Source organism: Ornithorhynchus anatinus, chromosome 3, assembly GCF_004115215.2.
Source record: "Ornithorhynchus anatinus isolate Pmale09 chromosome 3, mOrnAna1.pri.v4, whole genome shotgun sequence".
NCBI lineage: Eukaryota > Metazoa > Chordata > Mammalia > Monotremata > Ornithorhynchidae > Ornithorhynchus > Ornithorhynchus anatinus.
The window spans coordinates 76,818,813-76,831,320 of NC_041730.1; the positions used below are offsets into that span (position 1 = coordinate 76,818,813).

The 12,508-nt window shown below is 44.8% G+C and overlaps 1 protein-coding gene and 1 non-coding gene across 3 annotated transcripts in view; one reads left to right on the forward strand and one right to left on the reverse strand.

The window, feature by feature from the left end:
* The window catches only part of PRLR (prolactin receptor), a 172,167-nt gene that overhangs the window by 127,039 nt on the left and 32,620 nt on the right, over positions 1 to 12,508 (reverse strand). The gene's annotated exons all lie outside the window — the stretch shown is intronic.
* LOC114810724 lies at positions 355 to 492 on the forward strand. Its single transcript, XR_003758419.1, has one exon. It is a non-coding gene; the product is annotated as a small nucleolar RNA SNORA7 (small nucleolar RNA).

Consider the following 12,508-nt stretch of genomic DNA (forward strand, 5'->3'; position numbering starts at 1 on the left):
TCTAAAACATCCTGATGGTTATTTCAATTTGTTCTGATTTCTTTGACCTTTTTGCTACCCACCCTCGCAACATTGGGTTTGGGACACCCTAACCATTTTTTCATAGAAAGACCAAATGAAATCATTCATTAAATCTCTGAGTAATCTTCTTTTCCTCTCTGGTTCACCTTTTAGCCCGTGATTATCAAGTAGCCCTACTGAACCCCTACCTACTTTTGAGGAGGAATCTTTTCTTACTACATCCCACCTGATTATCTGATATCTAGCCCAAAGGTGAGTACAATGTTTGGAACACAGTAAGCACTTATTATTATCACCAAAATTAGCTACAAAGTTTCAGGTTAGATGTGAACACCCCTCTCAGGGTCACAACTGGAGAGTTTCCAGTACTCTACCAATCTTGACTATGGGAGGGAGAGTCAAGCAGAGGCCTACCCATTCCATTCCTAGCTTGGGCAGTGGATAGCAAGTGGAAGGCAATCTGCAACAAGTCCAAGTTCACCTGTGCTGGGCAGCAGCGGCATGGGAGAGAGTCAAGGGCAGAGACTCAAGTTTACTTCATGGCAGGAGACAGTAGTAAGCCATTTCTACATTTTTAAGAAGAATATTCTATGGATCAACGACCAGAACAATTGTAGATCGTGGTGGGGCGTTCTGGGAGAGATGTGTCCCACTATGGGTTGGAGACGACTCGACAGTATGAGACAAGACAAGAGATGTGAACAGGAAATTAGGCAGGCTAATAAAAGAGTTTTAAGAACACCTTAGAAGGAATACCAAGTTTCCTGTTCACACCTCACCCGAAACTTTTTAGGGACTTTTCTCTTTCCTTTCTTGAATATGTTTTCCTTTTAGAAAGATAGTTTTTCCCTTCTGATGGCCATCGTCACTCTCCCAGCTTAGCCATGCAGAGTTCGGTTCAGTCACTGGATTTATTTTATTGTTCAGAAGGACATTATTTGCCTGGTCTCCTAACTGATGCTGTTTCCAGGTTTCAAACCCCTTTGCCGCAGAAGACACATCACTTTTGAGAGGTGTGTTCATGTGTTATGCACTGCAAGGAATCTCAGGATCATGAAATAACTTCCTTATCCACACAGCAATGAAAGCTCTCTCTTCCTAAGGATAGGTTCAGCACCTTCTTTTTAGTTTTATTTCTAAATGTTTCCTCGAGTGATGTGGTAACCACATAAACTGCCATGTCCAGTTGGAGAAAATGAGACCCAGGAATAAATTGATTTGCTTAATGTCCCACCATAATTAGGAAACAGAGACAGGGACCAAAGCCAAATGAGCATTAGACTGTAAGCTCATTGTGGGCAGGGAATGTGCCTGCCATCTCTGTTGTATTGTTCTCTCCCAAGTGCTTAGTACAGTGCTCTGCATACAAGTGCTCAGTAAATACCACTGTTGATGATGATGACCCAAGCCACAGTCTGTTCTGCAAACAGGCCTCAATCCTTCTTCTATCCATTATTACCTACCCCAAGACCCTGGGAATGAAGGCCAATGGAAAATCCATTAAAATGGTGGCACCTTCTAGAAATTTCCAAATATAACAAAATCCCCTGAATTGATTCATACAGATAAAACCAAAGAGGGGAGAGCTGTTGGGTTCAGTGGGGTGATACAGTTGGAAGTAGCTGCTCACATTCAACAACACATGGGATGGTAAACACATTACTGTTGCCTCGTGGGATTTTTGCTTCGGCCTTCTCTTGGTTTTTGAATCCAATTTTCAACAGACGTCTGAATGTGCTCGAAATAGCTGTAATGATTCCCAGCTGAGGCATGTAGAGAGAAGCTGAGAGGAAACTTGGTTCTGCAATCATGGCTCTTGCTAAGCACCCATAAAGCCAGAGTTAGCTCAGAGTGGAGCTTGGCAGCCAATTTAGCCTTTCCTAGGGGAGGCAGATGCTTTCTTTCCTTGCCTTCCCCAGACATCACTTTTGGTCTATTTCTTCTGACACCTCCCCTCTTTTTTTTTTTTTTAATGGTATGTGTTCAGTGTCTATTTATATGCCAAGCACTGTTCTAAGCACTGGGGTAGATAACAAGGTAATTAGGTCAGACACAGTTCAGGTCTCACATACAGGTCACAGTCTTAAACCCCATTTCACAGATGAGGCAACTGAGACCCAGAGAAGTGAAGTGATTTGCCCAAGGTCACACACACAGCAGACAAGTGGTGGAGCTGGGAGTAGAACCTAGGTCCTTCTGACTCCTAGGCCCGTGCTCTATCCGCTAGGCCACACTGCTTCTCAGTGGCTGCTCTTCCTCAGTGGCCACGAGGCTCGCTGCCTAAGAACCTTTGTTCCAAAGGCCCTCAAATTGCTGTTGTCAGTGCCTCATCTGGCTGGAAGAAGATGGAAATGGACTGGTCTCCCGAGCACTGCAGCACCACAGCACCTGGCTTGCCAAAGCAACTTCTGGGTAATGTGGCAGGAACACGGAAGACAGTGAATGATATTACATGGACTGAGTCATAAGAGAAGCAGTGTGTCTTAGTGGACAGAGCATGGGCCTGGGAATTGGAAGCATCTGGGTTTTAATCCTGGCTCTGCCACTCGTCTGCTGGGTGACCTTGGGCAAGTTACTTCACTTCTCTGGGCCTCAGTTACCTCATCTGTAAAAGGGGGATTAAGTCTGTGAGATCCATATGGGACAGGGATTGTGTTCATTTTGATTAGCTTGTATTTACCTCAGTACTTGGTCAGCACTATGCCTCGCACATAGGAAGTGCTTAATACTACAAAAAGAAGGAAGAAGAGGATCTGCTGCCAGCCTCCAGATAATAATTATTATTGTGGAATTTGTTAGATGCTTACTGTATGCTAGGTATTAAGTGCTGTGGTGGATACAGTAAATCGGGTTGGTTAGAGTCACTGTCCCACATAGGGCTCACACTCTTAATTCCCATTTTACAGATGAGGAAACTGGGGTGTGGAAAATTCAATTGTCTTGCCCAAGGTCACCCAGCAGACAAGTGGCAGAGCCGGGATTAAAACACACAAACTTCTGACTCCTAGGTCCTTGCTCTACCCACTATGCCATGTTGCTCCCCTAGATCAGCAGACTCTCAGGGTTGGAAGCACAACTAGCGTTCACTCCCAATCTGTGCACTTTTCAAGATCTCTGTGCTGGTAGGGTGGATATCTAGTTCAGGCACCGGCACAGTTTTGGGGAGAAGAGGCCAGGTGCTTACTGGCTCCCCCCTGCCCAAGTAGCAGTTCAGCACTCCACAGTGCTTTGACCCTCACCTATGTCATCTTGTAGACCCTGGGGCTGCTATTCTGATCTTTCATGCTTTTTGTGGGGCGGCTGCTGCTTCCTAAAGGGTTGCCGGGGGCTGGGGCAGCAGGGAGGACCTGGGAGTGGCTGGCTTGGGCAAGGCGAAGGTCAAGCAGAGCCCTAACACCGACAGCATCGGTGCTGGACATGTTGGGTATGAGACGGCTTTGCTATTGAAAACATGTCCTGGGTACAGGCTTTACAGAGAAAGGGGAAATGCTGTATGGAGAAACCAATCTGCAACCCCTCCTCTCTCAAGCTGCCCGGTCGCTCCTGCTCTTTTGGGACTTCATAGTCACCCCTTCTCCGTTCCCCGCCTCCCCCCATAACACACAATCTCTCTCTCTGAGTTTGAAATAGGAAAACAATCTGAATTTCTTCCAACTGTGACTTCAGCTCAAGGTCACATTGCAAACATGGGACCAGACAACCAGTGTGGCCTAGTGGAGACAGCACAGGCTTCGGAGTCCGAAGGACCTGAGTTCTAGTGTCTGCTCCACCACTTGTCTATTTGTGTGATCCCTGGCAAGTCACTTCACTTCTCTGTGCCTCAGTGTCCAACCCGATTAACTGGTATCCAGCCCAGCACTTAAAACAGTGCCTGATACAGAGTAAGTGCTTAACATTTTTCCAAAGCTTCCTTCAAGTAAGAAAAAAAAAAGCCAATTCCAGTTAATGGGAGATGAGTCTCCCATTCTTTGACCCAGAATCCAGCACTCTAAAGTTTTCACCAGGCAATCGATGACACTGGATCTCTAATAGTTCTGATTCTTCCTGCTGAGCAGCCACCTATGTTAGGGGCAGCCAATTACCACTGACAGCAGTCAGCTCACTATATCAAGTGCCACTGCCCACTTCTCCTACCAAAAAGAGTTTCTCTGCTTTCCAATGGGAATTCCCTAAGCCAAATCTTGAAATGGTAACGGCAGTGGCGGACCGGGCTGGAATTAGTTGAGTTTTCATCACCCCTCCATTCTCCACCAAGACCATGATAAAGTCCTAAAGTGACAAATATTTATTTACGTGCCATAGAAAAGGTCAGAACAAATTCCTTTCTTGAATATGACTGCTGTCTTCAGAAAGCCAAATGGATATTTCACAACAGACCCTTTCTTGGTTATAATTTCACAAACGTCAAAGATCTCAAGTAACTTTTCATGGGCCTTCTGTGTTTCCCCCATGAATGAAGCTTGTCAAGGGTCCGGCCCCTGCTGGGTATTCCTGAGCCAACAGCTTCATTCACTCTGTGCAGTTGTATACATCTGGCTCCAGGCCTCAAGTTCTGCACAACTGCTTTCCTGCTACAGGCGTGCCACGTTCGGAAAGTGACCCGCCATGAACAACTGATGAATCACATAGCCTGAGCACACCAAACTAAGTCATTAACCAATCAATCAATCATATTTATTGAGCACTTACTGTGTGCCAAACGCTGTACTAAGCACTTGGGAGAGTACGATATGACAACAGACACATTACCTGCTCATAATAAGTTTACAGTCTAGAAGAGGGGATGGAAATTGATATAAATAAATTACTCAATTGGTGGTATTTATTGAACACTGATTGTGCACAGAGCACTATGCTAAGCGTTTGAATGATATACCGTGCTATACATTTAGTAGATGCAATCCCTGCCCCCAAGGAACTTACAGTCCACTGGAAGAGTTTACTTGAGTGAGTACATTAGGGAAGATGACATGATCCCCACCTTCAATGAATTTACAATCTAACTGTGAAAAGATAAGCCTGGGCTTGGGAGTCAAAGGTTGTGGGTTCTAATCTCACCTCCGCCACTTGTTTGCTGTGCGATTTTGGGCAAGTTACTTAACTTCTCTGTGCCTCAGTTACCTCATCTATAAAATGGGGATTAAGACTGTAATGCCCCCCATGGGACAACCTGATTAGCTTGAAACTCCCCCAGTCCTTAGAACAGTGCGTGGTACATAGTAAGTGCTTAACAAATACCATCATTATTATCATTATTTAAAGTAGCAGAAAAGAACAGATATAACTGTGGTATTTATTTAGTGTTTTCTGTGAGCCAAGCGCTAAACTAAGCTGTGGGGTAAATACAAGATAATTAAGTTGGACACAGTCCCTGTCCACATGGGATGTGGCTTAGTGGGAAGAGCATGGACTTGGGAGTCAAAGGTCATGGGTTCTAATACCGGCTCTGACACTTATTGGCTGTGTGACTTTGGGCTAAACCCCTTAATTTCTGTCTCAGTTACTTCATCTCTAAAGTGGGGATTAAGATTGTGAGTCCCATGTGGGACAACCTGATGACCTTGCATCTACCCCAGTGCTTAGCACAGTGCTTGGCACATAGTAAATGTTTAACAAATAGTATTACTATTATTATTAAGAAGGAGTGGGATTTAATCCCCATTTTACAGAAGATAGAATTGAGGCACTTGAGGAAATTGAGTTAAATGACTTATCCAGGGTCACTCAGCAGACCAGTGGTGGAGTTGGGATTAGAACTCAGGCCCTCTGACGCCCAAGCCTGTGCTCTTTCCATTAGGACACAATGGGAAAGCCCCTTCCACCTGGTTCCGGAAAGAGCAGTAAAGAAGACTTCAGCAATAAATGGCCTAGATATCTGGGGGCAAAGTCATCATTCAGTCAATTTTCTCTATCAGAGTCCATGGTGGGAAGAACATTTAACTGGGCTTTTGGATAAATACAATTGAAGGGAAAAGGGCATAGTCCCTGCCCTCGAGAAACTTACATTATAATGCGGGGGATAGACAGAAATGATATACTAGATATGGGAGCTGAAGGAAAAGCAGAAGAAACTGATAGTAAGAAGAGCTTGGGAAATGAAGCAGATGAAAACACATGTGAAGAACATATATCAGTGTATCCATAAGTGCTGAGAGTGGCTGTTGGGGTGACCTTATCGGGGTGGTGGGAATTAGTTGGGGTTGCTTCCTGTGGAGGAGTGGGCAGGTTCTGAAGAGCTTTGAAGATGGGAAGAGCTTCATATACAAGATCTAATCACCATGTTCTTTATGCCCCTCCCTGCTGTTGGAGGTTAGCTTTCTACGACTCCTCACAGTAACAGGTTGACTTATTAGGGTCCAACTGAGAAAAGATAAGATCCTAATTTGCAAAAATAGAAGAGAAATCCAGAATCAGGCTAAAATAATTCACTCCACTGACAGGATAATACACTTGTTTATAAAATAAATTGTCACTCCCCACCGCCTCGCAGCGTCCCCATTGGAGAATTAGCAAACAAATTTATATTATTCACTCCAACAATTATGCCTCCGACAATCCACTTTCTGGTTCTTTTAATCCCCTAGTGTGAGAGAGGCAGCTTGGTCAAGTGGCAAGAGCGTGGGGCTGGGAATCAGAGGGCCAGAATTCTCATCCTAGCTCTGCTCTGGCCCAGCCTGCTTTGGGCCCCCAGGCCAGTCACTTCCCCTCTTTGGGCTTCAAGTTCCCCATCTGTAAAATATAAGTACTCTAAGTACTGACAAAGTACTTTGGAAAAATAAAAGCCCTTTACCGAGTCAAGGTCTCACTCTATAAAAGAGAGCTGAGAGAGAAAGAAGTGAGAAAGGAAAGCTATGTTCGATCTACTTCATTCATCACTTGCAACTGCCTCTTATTTCCCTGTCTTAAAGTGAAACTTTCTACGTCATAATGACAATCAATACCATCAGCAACAGCATCATAACCGCCATTATCATCAATGGGTATTTATTACCTGCACTCACAGTACGTAGTGTTGTACCAGACACTTCAATATAAGGTACATTTATTCCCCAGCAGGGAGAATGGGCTTGTAAAAATTTATGTGGGCTGGAAAATGATTTACAAGATAATCTTACACATCCAGAAGATAGATGACAACCCCCTTCCCTCCCCTTAATCATGAGCAGTCCTACAGTGTGCAGCAAATGCCCACAGATTTATCTTAGCAAAGGAATGGGTAAAAGCTAGCTTCACTCTCTGGGGCACATAAGTTTTCGATGAGCAAGTGACTTAGTGGAGAGAGCATGGGCCTGGGAGTCAGAGGACCTGGGTTGTAATTTCAGGCAGGAGAACGGGCATTGGTCCGTGAGTTGAGGATGGGAGAGTCCCAACTTTTATTCTCTCGTATTGTTTTTGATGTGGAATTCACTCAAACCTGCAGCAAGTTCTTCCAGTGGAGTGGTTAGGTCAGACACTATAGAAAGTCAGATCCTTTGGGAAGTGCATAGAGAGGAACCATTTAGTTCATGGGTGGCCCTTCAATCAGGAGGGGTCATCTAGACTGTAAGCTCATTTTGGGCAGGGGATGTGTCTACCAACTCTGTTGTATATTAACGGTAATCATAATAGTATTTGTTAAGCACTGTGCTGGGATAAATTCAAAATAATCAGGTCCCTCATAGGGCTCTAAAGTAGGAGGGCGAACAGTTATTGAATCCCCATTTTGCAGATGAAGGAACTGAGGCACATGGAAGTTAAGTGACTTGCCCAAGGTCAAAGAGCAGGTAAGCGGCGGAGCTAGGATTAGAACCCAGGTCCTCTGACTCCTAGGCCTGGGCTCTTTCCACTAGGCCAAGCTGCTTCTCAACTGCTCTCAAGTGCTTAGTACAGTGCTCTGCACACAGTAAACACTCAATAAATTCCATTGACTGATTCTGGTGGGGGACCCAACCGGATAGTACCACCTGTCAATGAAGAGGTAGAGGAAATTAAGTTTTGCAACAACCATGACACCAACATAGTGATGCTAACCCTCATTTAAGGGAGTCTGTATTTTATGCTGCATTTATGACACCAGCTCATGGATCTTTATAGCATCACTTTGTTACTGGAGCAAACTGTCCCTCACTCTTTTTTGCATGAAAAATAATTTTGACCAAGTGGGCTGTACAGAACTCTAGGAAAGTACTGGGATTTTAAGGATTGCTGTGAACTGGCAATTTTTTTTTATTAAGACCGATTTAACTGTACCAAAAGAATAACTTTCAAGATGACTGTTTTACTGAATTCCACGCATTGAAATAATCAGAGAAGCTGGGAGGAGAAGAATTTACAAAAGTCTGTCTAGATACTGCCACAAGGCATTTGACAGGTTTTTGCTTCTTCCTAAACCTCTTCTTTCCCCACTTGCTGTTGCAAGCACAGATGGACAAAGTTGAGGGCAATTTGTTTTAATGCCAGTGATGGCCATTTATGTCCTTCAGAGGAAAACAACACAACTGTTATTTCTGCTCTCACTGATAAGTAAAACTTTCAGCGAGAAGGACAAATGTGATACTTAGAAACATTGCTGAATGGGGCAACTCTGCTATACCTCCCTTTAGGGAACTTGTGTTTCAAAGGCTTTGTGTGATATTTTCTCCTGGAGGGCAACATGAAATTTCCTTTTTCAGTCTTTTCTCCCTTCTGAAAATAATCTTTGAGCAAAAGAACTAGGACCAAATTTCACATGTCAAATATGACAGTTGGGATTACTAAAGGATAAGAATTAGGAAGCACCGGAGTTAGAAACAACATTTCCAACATATGTGATGAATGAATCTCAGTCATACAGATGGGAAACTGAGGCACAGAGAGGCTAAGTGACCTGCCCAAGGTCACACAGTCAATCATCTCGGCCAACTTCTAACCCGGTGCTTTCTCTCCATATTAGAACTCAGATGCTTTCTGGGCAATCAACCAATCAATCAATTGTATTTATTAAAGCACTTACTGCATGCAGAGCAATGTACTGAGCACTTGGGAGAGGACGAAAAGAGTTGGTAGACCCTTCCCATGCCCAAATAGTTCCATGCTTACAGTCTAAAGTGGGAGTCAGACATCAAAATAAATTGTAGAGGTGTACACAAGTAGTTGAGGGCTGAATATCAAGTACTTAAAAGGGATACATTCAAATGCAAGGGTGTCACAAAAGGGAGAGGGAGCAGAGGAAAGGAGAGCTTAATCACGGAAGATGTGATTTTGGTAAGGCTTTGGAGGTGGGGACAGTGGTGGTTCTACATGGAGTTTCAAGGCTAGAGGCAAAGCAAGGGATTGGCGGTGAGACAGACTAAAGGGATGCACAGTGAGTAGGCTGGTGCTAAAAGATCGAAGTGAGGATGCTGGGTTGTAGGAAATCAGAGAGGTAAGATAGGAGAGGTCAAAGTGCTTGAGTGTTTTAAAGCCAAGGATGAGGGGTTTCTGTTTGATACGGCAGTATGTTGGCAACCGCTGGAGGCTCTTAAGGTGTGTAGGAACAGGGACTGGATTTTTTTTTCTTTTTTAGAAAAATGATTCAGGCCATGAATCATGGACTGGAGTGGGGAGAGAAAGGAGGCAGGGAGGTCAGTGAGGAGGAGGAGGATGCAGTAGACAAGGCAAGATAAGTTAGGTGATTGGTTCAGGGTGGGAACAGTTTGGATGGAGGGGATGGGTAGATTTAATAGAGGTTATGAAGGTAGAACAGATAGGATTTGGTGACACTGAAAATGTGGACTGAATGAAAGAGATAAGCCAAGGAAAATGGCAAGGTTACAGGCTTATGAGGCAGGGAGGATGGAGGTGCTGGCTTTTTTTAATAGTATCTGTTAAGCATTTACAATCTGCCAGGCACTGTACTAAGCATTGGGGTAGATATAAGAGACTGTAAGCCCATCACTGGGTAGGGATTGTCTCTATCTGTTGCCAAATTGTACATTCCAAGCACTTAGTACAGTGCTCTGCACATAGTAAGCGCTCAATAAATACATGATCACGTTGGACGCTGTCCCTGTCCCACATGCAGCTCACAGTTTTAATGCCTATTTTACATATGAGGTAACTGAGGCACCAAGAAATTTAGTGACCTGCCCAACGTCACAGAGCAAGCAAATGGCAGAACCGGGATTAGGACCCAGGTTATTTGACTCTCCAGCATTGGGCTCTTTCCACTGCACCACATTGCTCACTCTGTGGGTTGATAATTTGGGATTCACTTCCAATAAGAGGGGCTCAAATGAGACTAATTGGAGCACCTCGGGATGACAGTTTTTCTCCCCGTTTTTTGGAAATGTTGAATTTAATCAGCCAGTTCTACAAGCTACTGATGTTGACAGGTTCCTTTTCCTAGTGAGAAGCTACTGTGGATGTGGGAAACTTCCTATACAGACCAACCTGAGATTTGAAACCTATTGCTCTGAAAGGAATAATCCCTCCAGCATGGCAATTGGGGAAAAATACCCATGTGTTTATTGCCAGAAATTATTAACAGAGATATAAAAGAGAAATAGTAACATGGAAAATCAGTTCTGTCTCAACTGACTTCATTAAAGCTACTTCATCATTCTCTGAAGGGCATACTACAGTTATTAAAGAGTATTAAAATGTACCTGAGAATGTCAGTCAAGTTTAATCCTGTCAGCATTTATTTCTATATCTGTCCTTTTAACTAAAAAGTTCAGTGGGGTAATGGTGTTCTCTTACAATCTACAATTAATAACATACAGTTGTATAGAGAACACATCAATGCAATTAATTTTTTTGTGGTATTTATTACTCTCCCCCCACCTTTCAATACTATATTAAAGGCACATCTCCTCCAAGAGGGCTTCCCAGACTAAGCCCTCGCTTTCCTCTTCTCCCACTCCTTTCTGCTTCACCCTGACTTGCTCCCTTTGTACTTCCCTGCTGTCAGCCCCACAGCACTTATGTACAAATCTGTCATTTATTTATTTGTACTGATGTCTGTCTCCCCCTTCTAGACTATAAACTCATTGTGGGCAGGGGATATGTCTGTTTACTCTTGTATTGTACTCTCCCACTTAATACAGTGCTTTGCCCACAGTAAGCGCTGAATAAATATGATTGAATAAATGATAGAATGTTAAGTACTTACTATGTGTAAGTAACACTGTTCTAAGCACTAGGTTAGGTGCAAGTTTACCATGTTGGACACACCCCTGTCCCACGTGGGGCTTCCAGTGCAACTTGGAGGGAGAAGGACATGATCCCCATTTTACAGATGAGGTAATTGAGGCACAGAGAAGTGAAGTGACTTGCTCAAGATCACGCAGCAGACAAACGGCAGAGCTGGGTTTAAAACCCAGGTCCTCTGACTCCCATGCCTAGTCTTTCCACTAGGCCGTGCTGCCCAGGTTCGCCCTATCAACAGTTGCTGGGCAAGGGAGAGCAGCTCTGTTTCTCCTCCACTGCCCCCCACTTCCAAACCAGCGGGCTGGGGGAGCCTGGTCACGTGCCTGGTCTTCTCCACCAATGACCCCTTTGGGTCCGGCCACAGGCTGGTAATAATTATGGTACTTGCTAAGCGCTTCCTGTGCCGAGCACTGTTCTAAGACTGGTGAGAAGTGACTTGATGCCAGCCGGGGGAGATCAGACACTCTTCCTTCCCCCTCAAGCCAGTCCTCCAAGACATTATCCCCACCTCTGCTTAACTGAGCACTTCCTGTGTGCAGAGCACTGAACCAAAACCTTGTACAATATTACAGAGCTGGTAGATGAGATGCCTGCCTCTGGAATGGGGTTGAGGTGAGAACTTCCCAGAGCCAAATGTTGGTGTCTAAGGAATGCTCCCACTCCTCCCCTTATCCCACTTCCAGCCCCTACTTCCCACCCTACCTCTCTCCTCTCCTCTGTTCCAAAGAACAGCCTAGAACACGGGAATCTCCAAGGAGGGCACAGATGCCCCTCTTCAAAAGGGCATGAACGCTTTCTCAGGTCTGACCGGCACAAGGATTCCTTGGTCTAAACAGTATGGGGTGGGAGATCCGAGCAACATGAGTACGGTCCCTCTGAGGTTGTTCTCCTTTCCCCGTGACACCGGCATTTTGGGGTGCTCAGTGTCTCCTCTCCCCATAGCTCGAGGTCCTGAGCATTGGTTATGAATGCTGTGCTCCTCCTTCCCCACCTTCTGACCAGTTCCAAAAAGAGTCACAGGCTGCTATAGACCCAGGACTAGTGGTTGGCAGTGTTTCTTGGCCCTGCCCAGTAGCCTCCCTCTGGGTCACAGAGTGCACTGACTAAGTAGGTGGTGAGGGGAGCAGTGCAATGCAAACTGTTTTATAAAGGCTAAGAGGCGTTCTCTCATGGAGGCTCTGGACTCAATGGTATCACTCCGGGAGGTTGGTTAAAACCAAACAGAGCACACTGTCCCGGACCAGACGGGACCCAGGAGTGCCCTGCAGTCTCCTAGATGGCACTCTTCAACGAGGACCAAATCAGTTGATCTTTTACTTGTATAATGGAATGTGTCTCC